The sequence below is a fragment of the Balaenoptera ricei genome, chromosome 10, assembly GCF_028023285.1.
Source record: "Balaenoptera ricei isolate mBalRic1 chromosome 10, mBalRic1.hap2, whole genome shotgun sequence".
Lineage (NCBI taxonomy): Eukaryota > Metazoa > Chordata > Mammalia > Artiodactyla > Balaenopteridae > Balaenoptera > Balaenoptera ricei.
In genome coordinates, this window is record NC_082648.1 from 45,352,715 (window position 1) to 45,369,462 (window position 16,748).

The window sequence follows — 16,748 nt, forward strand, 5'->3', positions numbered from 1 at the left end:
TGTGGTTCCTCCGCGCGTTTTCTTTCAGTGAGTTTGAGCGGATCTGGGACTACATGTGCCAGGAGGCGGTGCGCAAGGAGGGCGGAGTAGAGGGCGGCCGTGGTAGCGGCGTCACCGCCGCATCCTGGGAGGCGTAGTTCTCACTTCCGCGGCAGCAAATGAGGGTGTGGCCAGCAAAGGACTTCGCGGACCAAGATTCCTTGCGAGGGGGCAGGCTATATGAGTGGCTACTGCTGGTTGGTGCCCTGCGTGGTTGGGGTGGTGGGGAGGAGTTACGGCTCTAACGACCCCTGTGTAATGCTTCAGAGAGGGCCGAACGAGTTCGGGTGCGCACTCCCGTTTACTTTTAACACCAACCTGCGAGGTAGGCAGTTTTGTTATCCACCCTTTACAGACGAAGAAACTAAAGCCCAGAACGGTTACGGAACCGGTCTAAAGTATCAAAGCTATGAGATGGTAGGATTGCACGACTCCAAGTGCTCTCGCCACTACATCACAGCTACCTACCATTTAGGGGATAGGAAACTGTATAACAGCTGTGGTAGCAGGTTCTCCTTTGCTTCAACCTCAGGGACAGCCCCTGTAAATACTGTGTTGTGTGCACCGCTGACCGTTTTTTTCCAACTTGAAGGTTTCACTGCCAGGGGCTTGCCAATACTCACAGGTCTGGCCTGGGCATCCCTGGAATGGCCTCTAGGTCCAGGAGGAGGATCCATTGTCTGACGTGGTGGTGTGGGGAGAGGGGGGAAGCTGAAGTGAGAAGAATCAAGTTGAAAAGGGAGCCTGGCATAATTCAGGACGGGTCACAATTCAGAAACAAGACACTTGTGGGGCTAGTTTACCCAAGCCTCTTAACTGGTTTAAATTAATTAGGATAACAATCCATGTGCTTTTGTTTAGAAGAGGTGAAAGATTCACACTCCTCCCACACACCCCCCCCCCCCGAGTCACATTAAAGACTTGGGCATCCTCCTCCCCCAACCTGCTCTGGACCCTCCAAGTAGTCTGAGGCATTCAAAATGATCTCTCTCTCTGTCTCCGTATTAAGGATTACCGTCTAAAGATTGATTTGATCTTCCTGGGTGCCTGCTTTAATTCTCTGCTGCATTGTTACGGAGCCTCCGCCTTTTCCAAGTTTTGGGGTAGTATTTTGCTTTTATGACTGAATAGGGTGGCTGGTGCCTGCCCTTGGGTGCCTTTCATCTGAAGATCTCCAAGCACTTAACAATAAGTCATTGGGCTTCACAAACATTAAGGTGACATGTCTGTGTCATTAGTCAGGATTTATGAGTTACGGAACAAGCTGGTGGTTGCAGAGATGGCTCAAGGTCCTGGGGTGGGTTCAGAGTGAGGCCTGTTCAGGGACCCAAGTCTCAACTGTTCTTGGTTTTTGTCTTCCACCCAGAATAAAGGCTTGGGCATCCTGCTCCCCCTACTCAGTCTCAGCTGGAGCTAAAAATAATAACATTTACTGGGTGTTTACCATGTGTTTAAACTATGCTAAGGCTTTTTCCATTTAACATAACAGTCTTGTATAGTAGGCCTTATTATCAACCCCATTTTACATATGATGAAAATTGAGGCACAGACAATTAAGAGAGTTACCTGGGGTCATCCAACTAGTAAGTGGTAGAATCAGGATTCAAGCACAGCTAGTCAGTACACCATATTACCACCCCAGAAACTCCTGTTATGGAATACTAACACCCTTTGTTCTAAGGAACAATGCTGTTTTTCAGGGGACAAGTGTTCACTGAACATTTATGTGCAAGGTGATGTTAAACAGATTAATTCAACAAGTAGATGTGTCAGGTACTATGCTAGGTATTCGATAAATTTTGTTGAAAGAATGAGTATACAGTATAGATATTTGAGGGAGGGATTGGATAGTTTAACAGGACAGGGTCTGGGAAGGATAAGCTTATGCCAGGCTGAAGCAAAGATGCAGCGGTGGGAATGAATAACATTTACTGGAGCCTAGGAAGTCATATAAGAACAGCACATCAATCTCAACTTTTTTTCCCCAAACTCAGATTATTGATAATGACTGCCTGAAATGTTGTGTTGAGGAGGATTCTGAGGAAAGAGTGCGAGGATTAATCAGTAATGTCTGTCATGTACTCCAGATGGAAGATGGCCGTTGTATTAGATTGACTTATTGTTTGAAATTATTTACTTTCTCCTTCTCTGCCCATTGCCACGTGACTTGCAGTATCTCCTGTGGACGGAGTATATGTCTCATTTCATTGATTTTGGACTCGATCATTTTTCGTGTTTTGGCCAATGGGTTGTGAACAGATGTGACTCATGTCATGTTTGAGCATGTGAATTTACACTTTCTTGTTTCTCTCTGCCACTTAAATGGGCATATTCCACATGAGGGTTGCTCCTTCTGCCTGTGTCCCCGAATGAGAAGTGCTGCCCATGGTCTGCATATACGTAAGTCAGAGATCAATCTTTGTTGCTGCAAGCCACTGAGATTTTGGGATTGGTTGTTCTGGCAGCAAAGCTGACTAATAGCCATACCTGGGTAATGGTATAAAGTTTGAAAGGTAAATAGTATCAAGTGTGAAAGGTAAGTTTAAGTCAGCGTGTGAAGAATCTTGAATGCCAGGTGAGGCAGGGCCTGCTATGTGTTTATCAGAATCTCTTTCCTTCTTTTTCTTGGACACACAGCTGGACCACATTTTTCGGTTTCCCTCTAAGTGACGCAGTTCCATGCCTGGCCCGTGAAACCTCCCAAGGGAGATCCTTCATGTTCTTTCCTTTTTGGCTTGATGCATAGGACCTTAAGTACAGTGGACTTGAAGGCTAAATGTTAAAGATCGTGGAGCCACAGGTTGGAAGGAACCTAACACCCTGAATCACTACTTGGCAGAGAACTGCCTGCTAATCAGGAACATGTGTTTTGGACTTCACTTGACCAAAAAATCAATTTCTATTTTGTTAAATCACTGAAATTTGGGGCTTTATGTTTTATAGTAGCTAGTGTTTTCCATCAGATTAAAAGATTTGGACTTGATTCTCATTAGGAGTAGGAAGTTAGTCACTGAGAATTTTTTAACAAGGAGAGTAATGTTGTGAAGACTGGTGGAAGTGACAGCTGTAGGGATTAAAGAATCCTTTTGGGACTTCCCTGGTGGCTCAGTGGTTAAGAATCCATGCTCCCAATGCAGGGGGCCCAGGTTCAATACCTGGTCAGAGAACTAGATCCCACATTCATGCTGCAACTAAGAGTTTGCATGCCACAACTAAGGAGCCAGCAAACCACAACTAAGGAGCCCACGAGCCGCAACTAAGACCCAGCATAACCAAATAAATAAATAAATATTAAAAAAAAAAAAGAATCCTTCAGAGTGAGGTTGTGAGATCTTGGGACTGTTGCTGTTTTCAGAATACAGGCTGACTCCTGATGGGGCTGGGGGAAGATTGACATGATCTTTGGAAAGCTTTCTAGGGGCTGTGGAAGAAGGTGCTACAAAATGAATCCTATCTTCCTGAAGTTTAAAGTCTCTTTTATCTTTTGTAAAAGCCCTAACTCTGGTATTGCTTCGTCTAGCCCAGTGCCTGATACATAATAAATGTTGAATGGAAGGTGGTCTTGGACTCTTGGAATGTTTTGAGGAGCTACCACTTGTTGAGTGCCTACTGTTTCCCCCACTGAATCATCACAATAACCCTGCAAGATGCTATCAAATTTTACAGATGAAGAATCTGAAACTCTAAGAGTAACTTGCCCAAGATCTCTCAGAACAATCTTATTCTGAAACCCATACCTTTTCCAATATAATAAGATGCTTTCGCAGAAAATCATAATGGCTAGTATTTGCTGAGTGCCTGCCATGTGCCAGGCACTCTGCTGGGTGCTTTACAAACATACAGAAGCAGCTGGTGCATCAGACATTGTAGGCTGTTACTAGTGTATCCAAACTGTGTACTCTATGGGAAGTAGGTGTCTTAGTCTGCTTACTCTGCTGCTTAGTCTGCTCAGACTGCCATAATAAAATACCATAGAATGAGTGGCACAAACAACAGGAATTTATTTCTCATGTTTCTGAAGGCTGGAAAGTCCAAGATCATGGTGCTGGCTGATTTGGCTCCTGGTGAGGACTCTCTTCCTGGCTTGTAGACAGCTGAGTTCTCACTGTGTCCTCACATGGAAGAGAATGAGAAAAGACAAGCTCTCTGATCTCTTCTTATAAGGCCACTAATCCCATCATGAGGGCCCCACCCTCATGACCTCATCTAACCCGAATTACCTCCCAAAGGCCCCATCCCCAACTACTATCACATTGCTGTTTAGGGTTTCAATATATGAATTTTGAGTGAACACATTCAGTCCATACCAGTAGGAAAAACATTAACATTATTTTAGGGCAAAGTTGGATTCTTTCGGATTTCTCTTTAGGGCTCCTAACCCATTTTCTTTTGTCCTCTTAGTTCTTTGGCTTTATTTCTTCAGGCTAGGTGGAAGGGTGGTATAGTATAGGGTTCTTAATAATACTCAGGTCCTGGAGCTCCTCCTTCACTCCATGGACTCACAGACCCACTCTAATCTCAAAGTGTTCAGATCACCTTAGTCCTTCCTTTATTAGTGACGAGAAGATGTGGCTCTGAGAACTCATCCATCTATTTATTCTCATTCATTTATAGTTATTTATTCAACAGATTTTAAATAAGCATTATGTGTCAACTGCTGGAATAACAGCCAATGACAATGTAGCTTTCTGGTTTCAAAGGCCTTTTAACCTTCTTGGACTGATTTGATCCTCACAACCAGTACTATGAAATGGCTTTTATTATTATTGATACTATGTAATTTTTATTAATGACGAAACCAAGGCTCAGAAGTACTAAATAACTTGACCAGAGTCACAGAACTAGTATCATATTCAAATCAAGAATTTCTGGGACTTCCCTGGTGGTCCAGCACTTAAGTCCCTGCACTTCTAGTGCAGGGGGTGCGGGTTTGATCCCTGGTTGGGGAGCTATGATCCCACATGCCATGCCATGCAGCCAATAAAATAAAATAAAAAATAAACCTAAAAAGCGGTCTTGTCTTTAAAAAAAAAAAAAGAATTTCAGAATCCTGGGAATTCCCTGGTGGTCCAGTGATTAGGATCCTGTGCTTCCACTACAGGGGGCATGGGTTCCATCCCTGGTCAGGGAACTAAGATCCTGCATGCCAGGCGGCGAGGCCAAAAGAAAAAAAAAAGAATTTCTGAATCCCAAGTGCTTCCCTCTGCCCTCTACATTCCCTTACAGTCCAAATTCTATGGTGCCTTAAGCCTGGTTTCTTGCCATTTTGGCCTCATTACCTTGATTCGTATATTAGAGTAGATATAACAGCTGCAACAGACAACCCCCAGATCTCAGCATCTTAACATGATAAACACTTATGTATCACATAATCTAATGTGAATATTTGTAGTTAAGTAACTTGGGAATCTGGATCTGTTCATGCTGTGGATCTGCCATCTTAACCACATGGCCTCGGGTTGCCCAGGTGTCATCCTGCCAGCAGATGGAGAAGAGCAAGCATGTGGAGAAGCCATAACCACTATTTTTTATTAATATAAATTTTTATTTGTTTATTTATTTATTTATTTATGGCTGCTTTGGGTCTTTGTTGCTGCGCGCAGGCTTTCTCTAGTTGCAGCGAGCAGGGGCTACTCTTCGTTGTGGTGCGAGGGCTTCTCATTGCGGTGGCTTCTCTTTGTTGCGGGGCACGGGCTCTAGTCGCGCGGGCTTCAGTAGTTGTGGCTCACTGGCTCTAGAGTGCAGGCTTGGTAGTTGTGGCGCACAGGCTCAGTTGCTCAGCGGCATGTGGGATCTTCCCGGACCAGGGCTCGAACCCGTGTCCCCTGCATTGGCAGGCGGGTTCTTTTTATTTATTTATTTATTTATTTATTTATGGCTGTGTTGGGTCTTCGTTTCTGTGTGAGGGCTTTCTCTAGTTGTGGCAAGTGGGGGCCACTCTTCATCGCAGTGTGCGGGCCTCTCACTATCGCGGCCTCTCTTGTTGCGGAGCACAGGCTCCAGACGTGCAGGCTCAGTAATTGTGGCTCACGGGCCTAGTTGCTCCGCGGCATGTGGGATCTTCCCAGACCAGGGCTTGAACCCGTGTCCCCTGCATTGGCAGGCGAGTTCTTAACCACTGTGCCACCAGGGTAGTCCCCATAACCATTGTTAACCTCCTCAGTCCAGAAGTAACACATCACTTTTGCTTATATCCCACTGGTGATAACCAGTTATATGGCCTCACCTCACTGCAAAGGGGCTGGAGATCGAATTTAGCCATGTGCCAATTCCACTTTCCATCAACATGGGGTTGAGTCAACATTCTAGATTTGATAGAGTTGTCCTGGGAGAAAAGATACCTCTGGAAAGACCTTCAAATGTTGGTGGAGCCTCAGGCCCCAAGGTGACTGGTGATAGAAGTGGTCTTTTCCCCTCAATAGTGTGTTATTCCTATAGTTTTTATTATTTTTATACTCTACTGAAAAGTTTGAACATTTTCACATTATTACAAAATAAACAAAGCTGTGTTATAGTCATAAATTTAGTTGTTGATTTTATGCACTTGACAGTTCTATCACCTTTCTAGCAGTTTCAAAATACTTCTCCCTGGGAAATTATGTGGGTGGGCACGTCCCCTAAGCTTCGCAGGCCTCCCCAGTGCCATGAGAATAGAGAGGGTAACCCTGGAGCCTGGGAAAGCAGTAAGGAGGCAGCTCAGTCATCTTGCTGAGAGCTGCTTCTCATCTGCTAGAGAGAATGGAGCCAAGTGGGTAGGCTCAAGAGTTATTTAGGAGGTGGCATGGGCAGGTTGTGGGAGTGAAGCAGAGGGAGGCAAGTCATTTTGATGCCTATGGACGTGTGACTCTAAAAAAGTTAAACTTTTAGCTTAAAAGAATTGTCACTTAAATCAATGAGTGCAACAGACTCCCTAGTCCTATCCCTAACCCAGGGAGAAGGAAGAGTCATGGCTGATCCCAGGTTCCTGGCTTGGTGGAGGGTAGTTCCCCCTTGAGATGGGGACCTTAGTGGAAGGAGCAGGTGTGGGGGTGAGGCTGGGTGGAGGAAGTTGTTCTGCTTCTGGACATACATGGTCCGAAATACTTCCCAGTTTCCAGAAAGCCATTCCTTGTACTGTGGAGCTAGGCCTTCCTGGCCATCTTTCTGTTGCTCCAGACTTGCTCTTAAAGGAGAAGATTCAGAAATTCAGGCATTGGGAGAAACAGAGGAGCCAATCATAGATAAAATAAAGAGTGTGTGTGTGGGGGTATGTGTGTGTATTTGTGTATAAATACCATTACAGCAGGTTGGGATTACAAAGACAATAGATGTTCATCTGCCCCGTGCATAACATTGGCATGTTAATTAGCGCACATAAAAATGCATTGAAAAAGACCCCCCCAAGTCTCAACCCCTCTCCTAATTGAGGAATCATCCTTCTCTTTTCTGGTTGCACCGCCAAACCCCTAATTCCTGTTGTGTAAGTTTGGGCTCTTCATACTTGAAAAAACTGGTCGGCCTCCCTCCTGCCATTTCAGGGTAACTTCCCTTTGTGCCTGCGTCAGAGTTATGGGGGAGGGAGCAGCTGTTGAGGGGCCAGGATGGGGGCAGAGACTGGCTTAGTCTGGTCTCAGTGGGTGTCCTTGTCTGTATCTATCTGGGTCCCTTTTCTGTCTCTTTCCACTCACAGATTGTATGGCATTTTGGAGGGTGGAGTGCCTGGGCACTCAGCCCACTACATCCCGCCCCAATCTGGCCCTGGGCACGAGCCACATGGTGCTGGCCATCAGCCTGGCCTCTTGCCCATCCATTATAGCCTCAGCTGCCAGACTGGCACAGGTATCAAAAGGAACTTCTACTAGGCCCTGACCTCCCCCAATTCTGTTCCTGGGGCCAAAGTGAAGGAGAGTCAGATGGAGAGAGCACACTCTTGGGTGGGGAACCAATCCCAACACCCACCCCCCATGGTGGAAGAGGGTGTCTGGGCCTTGGGGAGGACTGCTGAGGTGCTAGGCTGCAGTCCATGGAGGACCACCTTAGTCTGTGTATAGGCTGGGGGTAGTGTTGGGAGGAGACAGCATCAGTTGCTATGGTGTGAAGGCAGACTCCTTACTAGGTCCTAGGAGATGTTTCCCTTCTTCTCTCTGTGTCTGTACAAATCATGTGAACTTGTGCCTGTTTCCTACTTGTGGGCTTATCCCCTGGTGGGACCGTGCACAGAGCTCTGATGCTGTGGGGAGGGGCCTTTAGCTCTGCCCAGGCAGCGCAGAGGTGAACCTGCAGTGAATATTGCATGTCAGGATATATGAATCTGTCCCATGCGGGAATGACATCTGTGAGAGTGCTGTTAGGGTACAGGAGAAGTACACGTATGGCTGAGGCATCGGGCCTTTTAGTCCCCTGGTATGGACCAACTGTATCTGCTCTATGGGGCACATGAGTACCATATACACGAACCCTGGTTGTAGAAGACATGCACCCTCATTCCTGAAAGCAGCGGCCTGGTCCGGGTGTAGACTGTATCTGGGTGTGGGCAGCGAGGGATGGTCTTGGTGGGTGGTATGTCCCTGGAGAGTGCTGGTCATGCCTTGCCTTTACACCTATGTGAATTGTATGTTCAAATATGTGAATCCCCTCGAGAGATGTTGGGTGGTGAGGGGGTGGGAAGCCTGAAAAAGATGGGAGAATTTATGAGCTGCTTTTGTCGGGAGACAGTCGTAATGAAGAAAATTCAATTTTCTGCAGCTCGAAGAGTCAATATGTTAAATCTTGGAGAAGCTGTGGAGTGACAGCGGAATGGCAAAGTCAATGGGACGTGTGTGGGGGGAAGCCGTCTATCTGTGTCTGCAGTGAGGCTGCCTCCTTTCTGTACCCTTGAACTACAGCTGGGGACAGGATGGAACCAGATACCTGAGTTCCTGAAACTGCCCCTCTCTCCCTTCCTCCTCCAACTCAGTGGCCATCGTCTCTTGCCTCCTGCTTATAGGGAGAAAAGCTGCTCTTTCCCAGGCCCAATCCGATCCTAGCACTTCCCCGGGAAGTCCTTCTCGTAGTCTAACCAGCACTCCCTCTTGCTGCAGTTACTAATTTCAGAGTGACTGTTTATAGCCCAAAGTGATTAGTAGGAAAATTTTCTTTTCTTTCTAATTTTTCATCCCCACTCTCCCCTCAGCTACTCCATGACTGGCCTCCTGTTTCCCAGCAAGTTTCAATTTTTCCTAACCAGTCTTTACCCCCTCCTTTCCAGCCTTCTGTTCTAGGAGGCAGGAGCATGGAGGGGTGGGTGTTGGGGAGAGGAGAGGGAAGCTGGGGATTCCTCTGTGAGCCACAGTGTCACCAGGAGCTGTGATTAGCTGAGCTGCTGGCTGTGTAATTAGTGTGTGCCCGCGTCCCAGGGGTCTGGTGTGTTAACAGCGGGTCCCTGTGGTGAGTAACGAGATCGTGCCCATGGCTGGTTGCACACGCTAATTAATTAGTGCTCCTTTGGTGTTGAGGAATGAGGAGGATCTGGGGGAGGTGATGGTGGGGGTGTCTTAAAGCCCAAGAGCCCAGCTCTTCAGAGCCCAGAGGTCACCTAAGGTTCTGCCGGAATGGGGGCATCAGGCTGGTGTGCAGGAGTTAGGGGTCAGAGACTTGGGAGCCCTAGCTGAAGAGAGGGAGTGTGGGGTACTGGGCTGTTGGTGGTGGGTGTCCTGGGCTGGGCTGGTGGAGGTGGATGGAGGGGAGGACAGCCTCCTCCGCTTAGGGAGGTTTCCAGGCTCAGGGCCTGTCTTAGAGCATCCTTTCTCCAGGTGGCCCAGAGAGGAAGGGAGTGGAACAGGGAGGAGGCATTCCAGACCCTTCCAGCCTTATTCCTGTCCCCTCTACCCTCCCTCACCTCACTAAGCCCAGCTTCTCAATCAGCCATTTCACACTTATTACACACTCACTGTGTGCACAGAGCTCCAAAAGGCTCTCTCACCGTTCTTACCATAATAACCACTGCCTTCCCCCTTGCCGCCCTTGCAGATAGAGACCCAAACTCCTCAGCTCCTGGGTCTATCTTAAGAGCCCAGAAGCCTCTTCTGAAGCCTGGGATGTGGAACCTAGATATCTGGGAGAAATATGGAAAACCTGAAGAAACAGGGGGAGGGGAGAAGGTTGGGAGAGAGCCTCACAACAGGGGAGTGGTCACTTACAGCAGCAAGATGGATTAAGGTGAGAGGAGAGGAAGAACTTCCAGTGAGCAGGCAGCTCTACTCGTTTCCTGAGGCAGAAATCCTCCGCCGATACAGGAAGGGATCAGAAGGAAAAGGGACCCATAGAAGGAGATCCTCTCCCCTTGAGCGGTGGGATTCAGCAAGGCGGGGCGGGAGTGGGGAAGGGGAGACAAAATAGAGAAAACGGGCAGAAAAGAAGACGAGACTGCGGCAGGGAATCTTTGGCTTCCGTGTGGAGGCGCGAGTCCCATTCCTGCACACGGTAATTGCTAAATTACCCGCCATCTGCTCGGCTCTCAGACATAAATTATCTGCGAGGGGAAAAGGCGCAGAGGCTGCGCACTTTCCTTTCTCTCCCCCAAACCCAGCTAGGAGCAGAGGGGGTGCTCTTCCCTCCAGCCCGAGTGGAGGCGAGGGTGGTGGGACCACCTGATGGGGGAACAGTCACCCTTTGCCTCTGCCTTCTCCCGAGAGGGAGCGGCTTTGGGGTGACCGAGGTCCCAGCGCTGCCAAGAGTCCTTTCGGACTTGGGGCGGGGCGAGCTGTGGGCTGGCCTGGGAGGGCCTCGCGAGGCCACTTAGGAGGGGGCGGGGCGCGCCTTAGTGGGCGGGGCTTCTCTCAGGTGTGACCGAGTTGCCTCGGCAGGTTTTTCCCTGGTCACCCTCTACCTCCCCCACCTCCCGCCCACTGCTTTGCTTGTGGGGAGAAGTCTCCAGCTCTCGTTTACGCTTGTCCTGTCTGCCAGAAGGGAGGGAGGAGGGCAGGCAGAGGGCTTGAGGAGAGAGGAAAGGGGGTCAAACCTTCCTTTCATTCTGCTCTGAACCTCGCCCTTCCCCTCTAGAGTCTGAAGAGTAGCAGAGCTGTGAAAGCAGATGTAGGGGCAATGACTTGAAATGGGGCAAAATGGTAGAATGCAGCAGGTTGGAGAGATGGAGGTAATGGGAAAGCAGAACCTGCTGGGAGATGGCTAAGAGAAGCAGGTGGTCAGGCTGGGGAGGTGAGCCAGGAGGGGAGGGGAGCAGAGTGGGAGATGGGCAGAATGAGGGGGTCAGAGAGATGGGGGTGGGACGGGGTGGGGAGGTGGAGTGATGCAGCAGGTGGAGGAGGATGGAGTGGTAGAGAGATGGGGTGGGGTGGGGAGTTGGAAGAACAAGGATGGGGCGATGCCAGATGGAAACTCAGAGATGGTCAGGGTGATGAGTCTTCTAGAAGGAGAGCTGGAGGAGGATCAGGGTGGGGAGGACAGACAGGAGTTCAGAAAGCAGGTCAGGCTCTGGAAGGAATGTAGGGAGCAAAGGCTGTGGCAGAGAAAGCAAGGGCGTTTGTGGGTCCTTGGAGGGTCCCAGGAAGGTGAGGGTAAGACCCCAGAGGCACTTCCCACTCTGAGGCAGAGGCGCGACTCTGGAGGGGAGTTGAGGAGGCCACTTAAGAAGCTGGGGTGGGTGTGCCCATGGGGATGGGGGTGTGTTGGGCGGCTTCCCAGCTCCGAGAGCAGAAGCTAGTGGGGTTTCTTCCGAGCGATTGTTTAGTATTCATGGGGCGACGCAATCTCTCCCACATCTGCTTAGCACAGCAAGTCCTGTCATATAACTGTCTCCCGCACTGTCTGTCCATAAAGAATGTCTCGGAATTGGTGTAATTCAGAGAAATTAATGACGACTTTCCGCGGGACTGCTCCCTGGGGGATGATTAACACTTCATCGTCCATCTGATGCGCGGGGCCCAGCGCTCCATTGCGAACATTTGGGCCGTGGCCAGCCGCATTAAAGGTTATTACGGAAAACGCGACCTGCAAACGGGCGAGAGGCATGATGGACCAGGAGGGGCGGGGGCGGGGGAGTCGGATGGAGCCGGCCAAGTCCGAGATCAAGTTTTCCGAGGTGCGCGCACCTGAGGGTCTGAGGCTGAGGGAGACTGGGTTTCTGTTTCAAGGACTGCAGGACTGGGAGGGTGTTGGGGAGACGCTCACCACGGGGGACTGGGGAAGGGGAGGAGGTGGCTTTCCACGGTGGACACGTTGCTGATGGAGGCTTTCCCTGTCTTTTAATCCTCACAGAATTATTGGGTAAACTTTATTTAACCCCATCTTACAGGTGATGAAACTGAGGCTCAGAGAGGTTATGTAAGGTGTCCTAAGTAACAGTTTATTAAGAGGCAAAGGCAGGATTTGAACTCGGGTCCTTGATCCCTGGGCTCTTGCTCTTTCCACCGCACCACTGGGCAGAAGGTCTCACTCTTTTATGTGTCCACCTCAGCTTCAGGCACTTAGGGGTGTGTGTGTGTGTGTGTGTGTGTCTGTGACAGATAGGTGCTCCAAAATGTTTGTTGTATCAATGAATGAATGAGCTTTGCAGGTTCCACTTCCATGGTGTGGGCGAGAGTCCCAGAGACTCTGGAGGCAGGAAAGGGAACACAGCAAAGGAGTTTCAGTTTGGGTCATGAAACTGGAAATAGGTTTCCTGTGGATTTCCATGCTTCCCCCCACCCCCTCCCGGGGCATTCTAGACCTCTAGAATCTAGAGGGCTAGGCTCTTCATCCTTAGTCAGAAGAAAGGAGTAGAGACACATGTATGTATGTATACATGTGTGTTTGATGAATGTAGGAGTGTGTGTAAGTTTGTGTGTATATGCTTGTCTGTAAGTGTATGAGTTTATGAGCATGTGTCTTTGTGTTGCATACGTGTGAGAATGTTTGTGATGTTTGCTTGTGGATATGTGTGTATTTTGAAGGTATGTGTCTATGGGTATGTATGAGTGTGTGCCTCGGTGTGTATCTGCGTGTGTGCAGGTGAGTGTGTGTATGATGTGTGTGGTGCCCCGGGGGGAGCCTCACAGCTGAAGATGTCTTTCATTTGCCCAGATCTCTAGCATGTTCCAGGATGTGGTGTGTGGTGGGGCTGAGGTGAGAGGCCAGGAGAGGAAGGCTGTTTCTGCTTGGGGCGTGGGGGATTGGGTAGCCTGACCATTGGGTGCCTCTGCCCTGCCAGGCGTGCGTCGGGGTCCCGGTTCTGAGGCTGGGTGAAGACTGGGCCCTGAGGTCTTCACTCAGGGCTTGTATTGGATGTGCTCAGAGGCCCTGCTCTGACCAGGGAGGGAGATGAGGAGGTGGAGCCCAGACAGTGGAGGAGTGAGGCCTACTCTGCACCTCTTCCCCCACCAGGTTTTAGGAATGTCTTCTAAGCAGGCTGCAATTCCTAGCTCTAGGCTCCACCCATTCCGCCTTAGGGTGGTAGAGTCCCTGAAAGGCTTTGTGTGAAGCCTTCTGACTCTGGGGGGACCATAACCACAGTGAAAACTCCTCTCTCTAGTCAGCACTACCCAGACAGGTCCAAAATAAATGTCCTTGTCTCTTGGAGACGTACAAGCTGAGGCTTTCAGACCCCTTGTGCTGGGAAGTTCTTCCTGAGTCTAACCTCAAATCCTCTTGCTGCACCCTGTGCCCAGTAAGCCCAGGCCGAGTTTGTGAACTTGGAACCTAGCACCTCCTGCCCCTTGGCATGGAAACAGTTTCCTCTGAATAGGGGAGTGGGTCTGGAGTTTAGGGACACTGAGAGAATGGGGGGCTAAAGCCTGGCGGATCACAGATAGGTCGGACCATTCTTGGGGAGGAGGGCAATGATAACAGGACAATTTTAGAGACGGGAGTTCAGAGACTGTGGGTTCCAACTCTCTTACTTTACAGACAGAGCCTCAGAGGTGGGAATACTCAGTGTCCCCTGCTCCATGGTGGCCACCTCTGGAAAACCCAGGCCCCTGACTCCTGGTCTAGGAATCCTTCTTGTGTCCCATTTGGAGAACCCTAGACTCTGCTTCTATTCTCTTGGTTTTAAGGGGGCGGGGAGAGAGGGAGGAATACTTCAGCTAATTGGGGGGCTGTCTCCCTTCTTCTTGCTGAAGCCTCCAGCGACTCCTTCCCAGCCTTCCCAGCTGGCCTTTGAGGCCTCTCACCCACCAACACCTGTTCCTTCAATTTCCCATCCCCCTCACAGGACCCCGCCATCTGCTCTCTTAGATGCACCTGGGCAGCCGTCCCAGCATTTGGTCCTCCCCTACCCTCTCCTAGCCTCATGGTCTATCCCCAGTCTGAACCATTTCCTCTCCTCCTCTTTCTGCAGACTAGCCTCTTGACCCTTTGCAATATTGCCCCATACTCTCCTTCTCTGGGAAATCTTCCTTGATTAATCCTCCTGTTTCTGGATCCCAAACGTTCTCTTTCTAAACCACTGCCAGGGTAGCTGCAAGTCTCTCCTCATTCTTTTGTCTCCTCTTTCCAGCTGTGTACCTTGTCTCTGTTTCCCACTCCCACCTCTGAATGGAAGGTGCTTCTGTGGGCAGGGCTGTTTTCTCCTCCCTCCCAGGACTCCTCTCTACACACCAGGAAGGTCAGGACTGCTGTGGAGAACTGACTGAACCCTGCCCTGTTTTCTGTGTTCTGAGAATGTCAGAGATAATGGCGTCCAACTGGGTCTCCTCCTAAGGAGGGAGGTGGCAGTGCAGAATAAACACCTTCCCGGTGTTTATTCTTGGTTAGACCTCACCCCCAGCTCCTGTTCCTCTTCCTGTTCTTGGTTGCCTCTGGCCCAGTTAACAGGTCCCTCTAGACTACTGCCCTAGTAACTCTGGGATTCTGGGCCCGGTGTGGGGAGTAACAGGCAGCTCCACTATGATGCCACAGGGTTGGCATCCTGCCTGGGGAGGAGGGGGTGGGATGAGTGGAGATCTGGGTGGAGGAGAAGGTCCTGGCGCTGGTGAGGCATCAGCTCTAGCTCTGGACCAATTGGTGTATTGGCCGCCACCTTGTGGCAGGCACTGAGAACTGCAGGGACGGGGGCCTAGTGCTAAGAGTGGGACCTCCTGGCAAGAGAGCTGGGAAGGCCCGTAGGGGTGTGCACTGTGAGGGTAGCAGGCCTCAGAATTCCTAATTGACATTGGTGGTTTCTTCAGGGAGCTTTTGAATTCTTAATTGACAGGGGAGTAGAAACCTGGGAGGAAAGCCAAGTGGCAAGGACACTTCTACATGGAGAGAGATAATTGAAACTCTGTCCTCAAGTCTCAAACCTACTATTCAAATTCTCCCTCCCCAAAAGAGTCCTAAAAGGGAAACAGCCTGAAACGAAAGCAGGAGGAGTTGAGGTATGACCTGCAGAAGAACTTCCTAATAAATCCCAAAGTGTATTTGGATGTCACTGCTTCTGATAGTTGCACAGCTTTTTCAAAGCCACCCCCTCCCCCCATACCCAGTAAATGGCCCACCTTCTCCAGGTTCCCTGATCTCATCATGCTCAGCTCATTGGGCCTATTCAGAAAAGCCCAAGTTCCTTAGCCTCCCCTACCCCAGCCTGTGCTGTGGCTATGACCAAGATGCTAACCTGGGAAGTCCCTTCTGTGGTCTAACTCCAGTCCTTCCTATAGCACTGGAAATGGAGAGAACCACCATACAGCTAGCAGATCTGCAGAGGGGAAGGTGGCCAGAGAAAGGAACCTGTGAGGAAGATTCTGAGGGAGGGCAGTGCTGCCTCAGTTTCTCCTTCATTCTTTGCTCCCCTGTCCTACTGGATCCTTGGAAATGAAAGGGGATGGGACAGAGTGGTCCACTTCATGGGAGAACTCTCTCTGCTCGGACCTCAGGATTCACAGGTGCTGGGGGAAGGCGAACCCCTGAGTTCCAGTCATGGCCCTCGTTATTCTCTTCTGTAGAACAGGTATTGTGGGGAGGGAAGATGGGGGCAGGGTTTTGTCTTCATCAGCCTGAGTCTTTCTGCTTTCACCTAGGGTCCCTGTGAAGGCTTCTTCTTTCCCTGTACCCAAATCCCGGTTCCTCAGAAGCCCTCACAATGATCCCTCCTCCTCCACCCCCCCAGTCCAGCCCCACTCCTTGGCAGGCTGAGAGTCAATGAATCCTCCCCACCATCTTCCCTCTGCTCCTGGTGGCACTGCTTGGAGATCTTGGCCAGGAGCTCTGGCTCTGCAGGCTCCGGATCGGGGCTATGCCCCGGCACCATCCCTCTGAGGTGCCATTCCTCCCCTGCCTCATTTGCTGCCGCTGACCTTACTGAGTTAAATTAAAAAGCAATGTTCTGTGTGCGGCTCCAGCCCCGTGGAGCTTGACTCAGGGAAGACGAACACAATTACCGGCCCCTCCATCTCCCTCTCGTCTGGCTGCCTTATAATTTTTTCCCCCGCTGCCTGGTATGCAACATTTATGTTTTTAATAACACCAGAATGGTTTTGACCTTGGGAATTCATAGCAGAATGGGCACCGTGAGAGGCCCCAACGTGATTGGCATTTGTCTCAGTACTTTGCAGGGAGGAGGCTCTGGCTGGTGCCTCCTCAATACTGGGGAGGGTGCGGGTGCTGCCCCCGAGGGTCTAGGGGGACATCTCAAAAGCCAGAGTGGACAAAGAGGCACATGGGGAGGGGGGGGGAGACAGGGGGAGGGTTTTGTCTTTTCAGATCTCCCCTGGAGGATGAAAGTTGGAATAAGGTGTTTGAGAGGCTGGGATATTTTTCTCCTCTTGTTTTATAGGGAA

General features: G+C 50.0%; 1 long non-coding RNA gene across 1 annotated transcript in view; it reads left to right on the plus strand.

Moving 5' to 3' along the window:
• The first annotated feature begins 277 nt into the window (after positions 1 to 277).
• LOC132373249 (uncharacterized) overlaps positions 278 to 16,748 on the plus strand; it is a 108,131-nt gene continuing 91,660 nt past the window's right edge. Inside the window, exon 1 of the long non-coding RNA XR_009505381.1 lies at positions 278 to 364. This is a non-coding gene — a long non-coding RNA (uncharacterized LOC132373249). The remainder of the gene's footprint in view (positions 365 to 16,748) is intronic.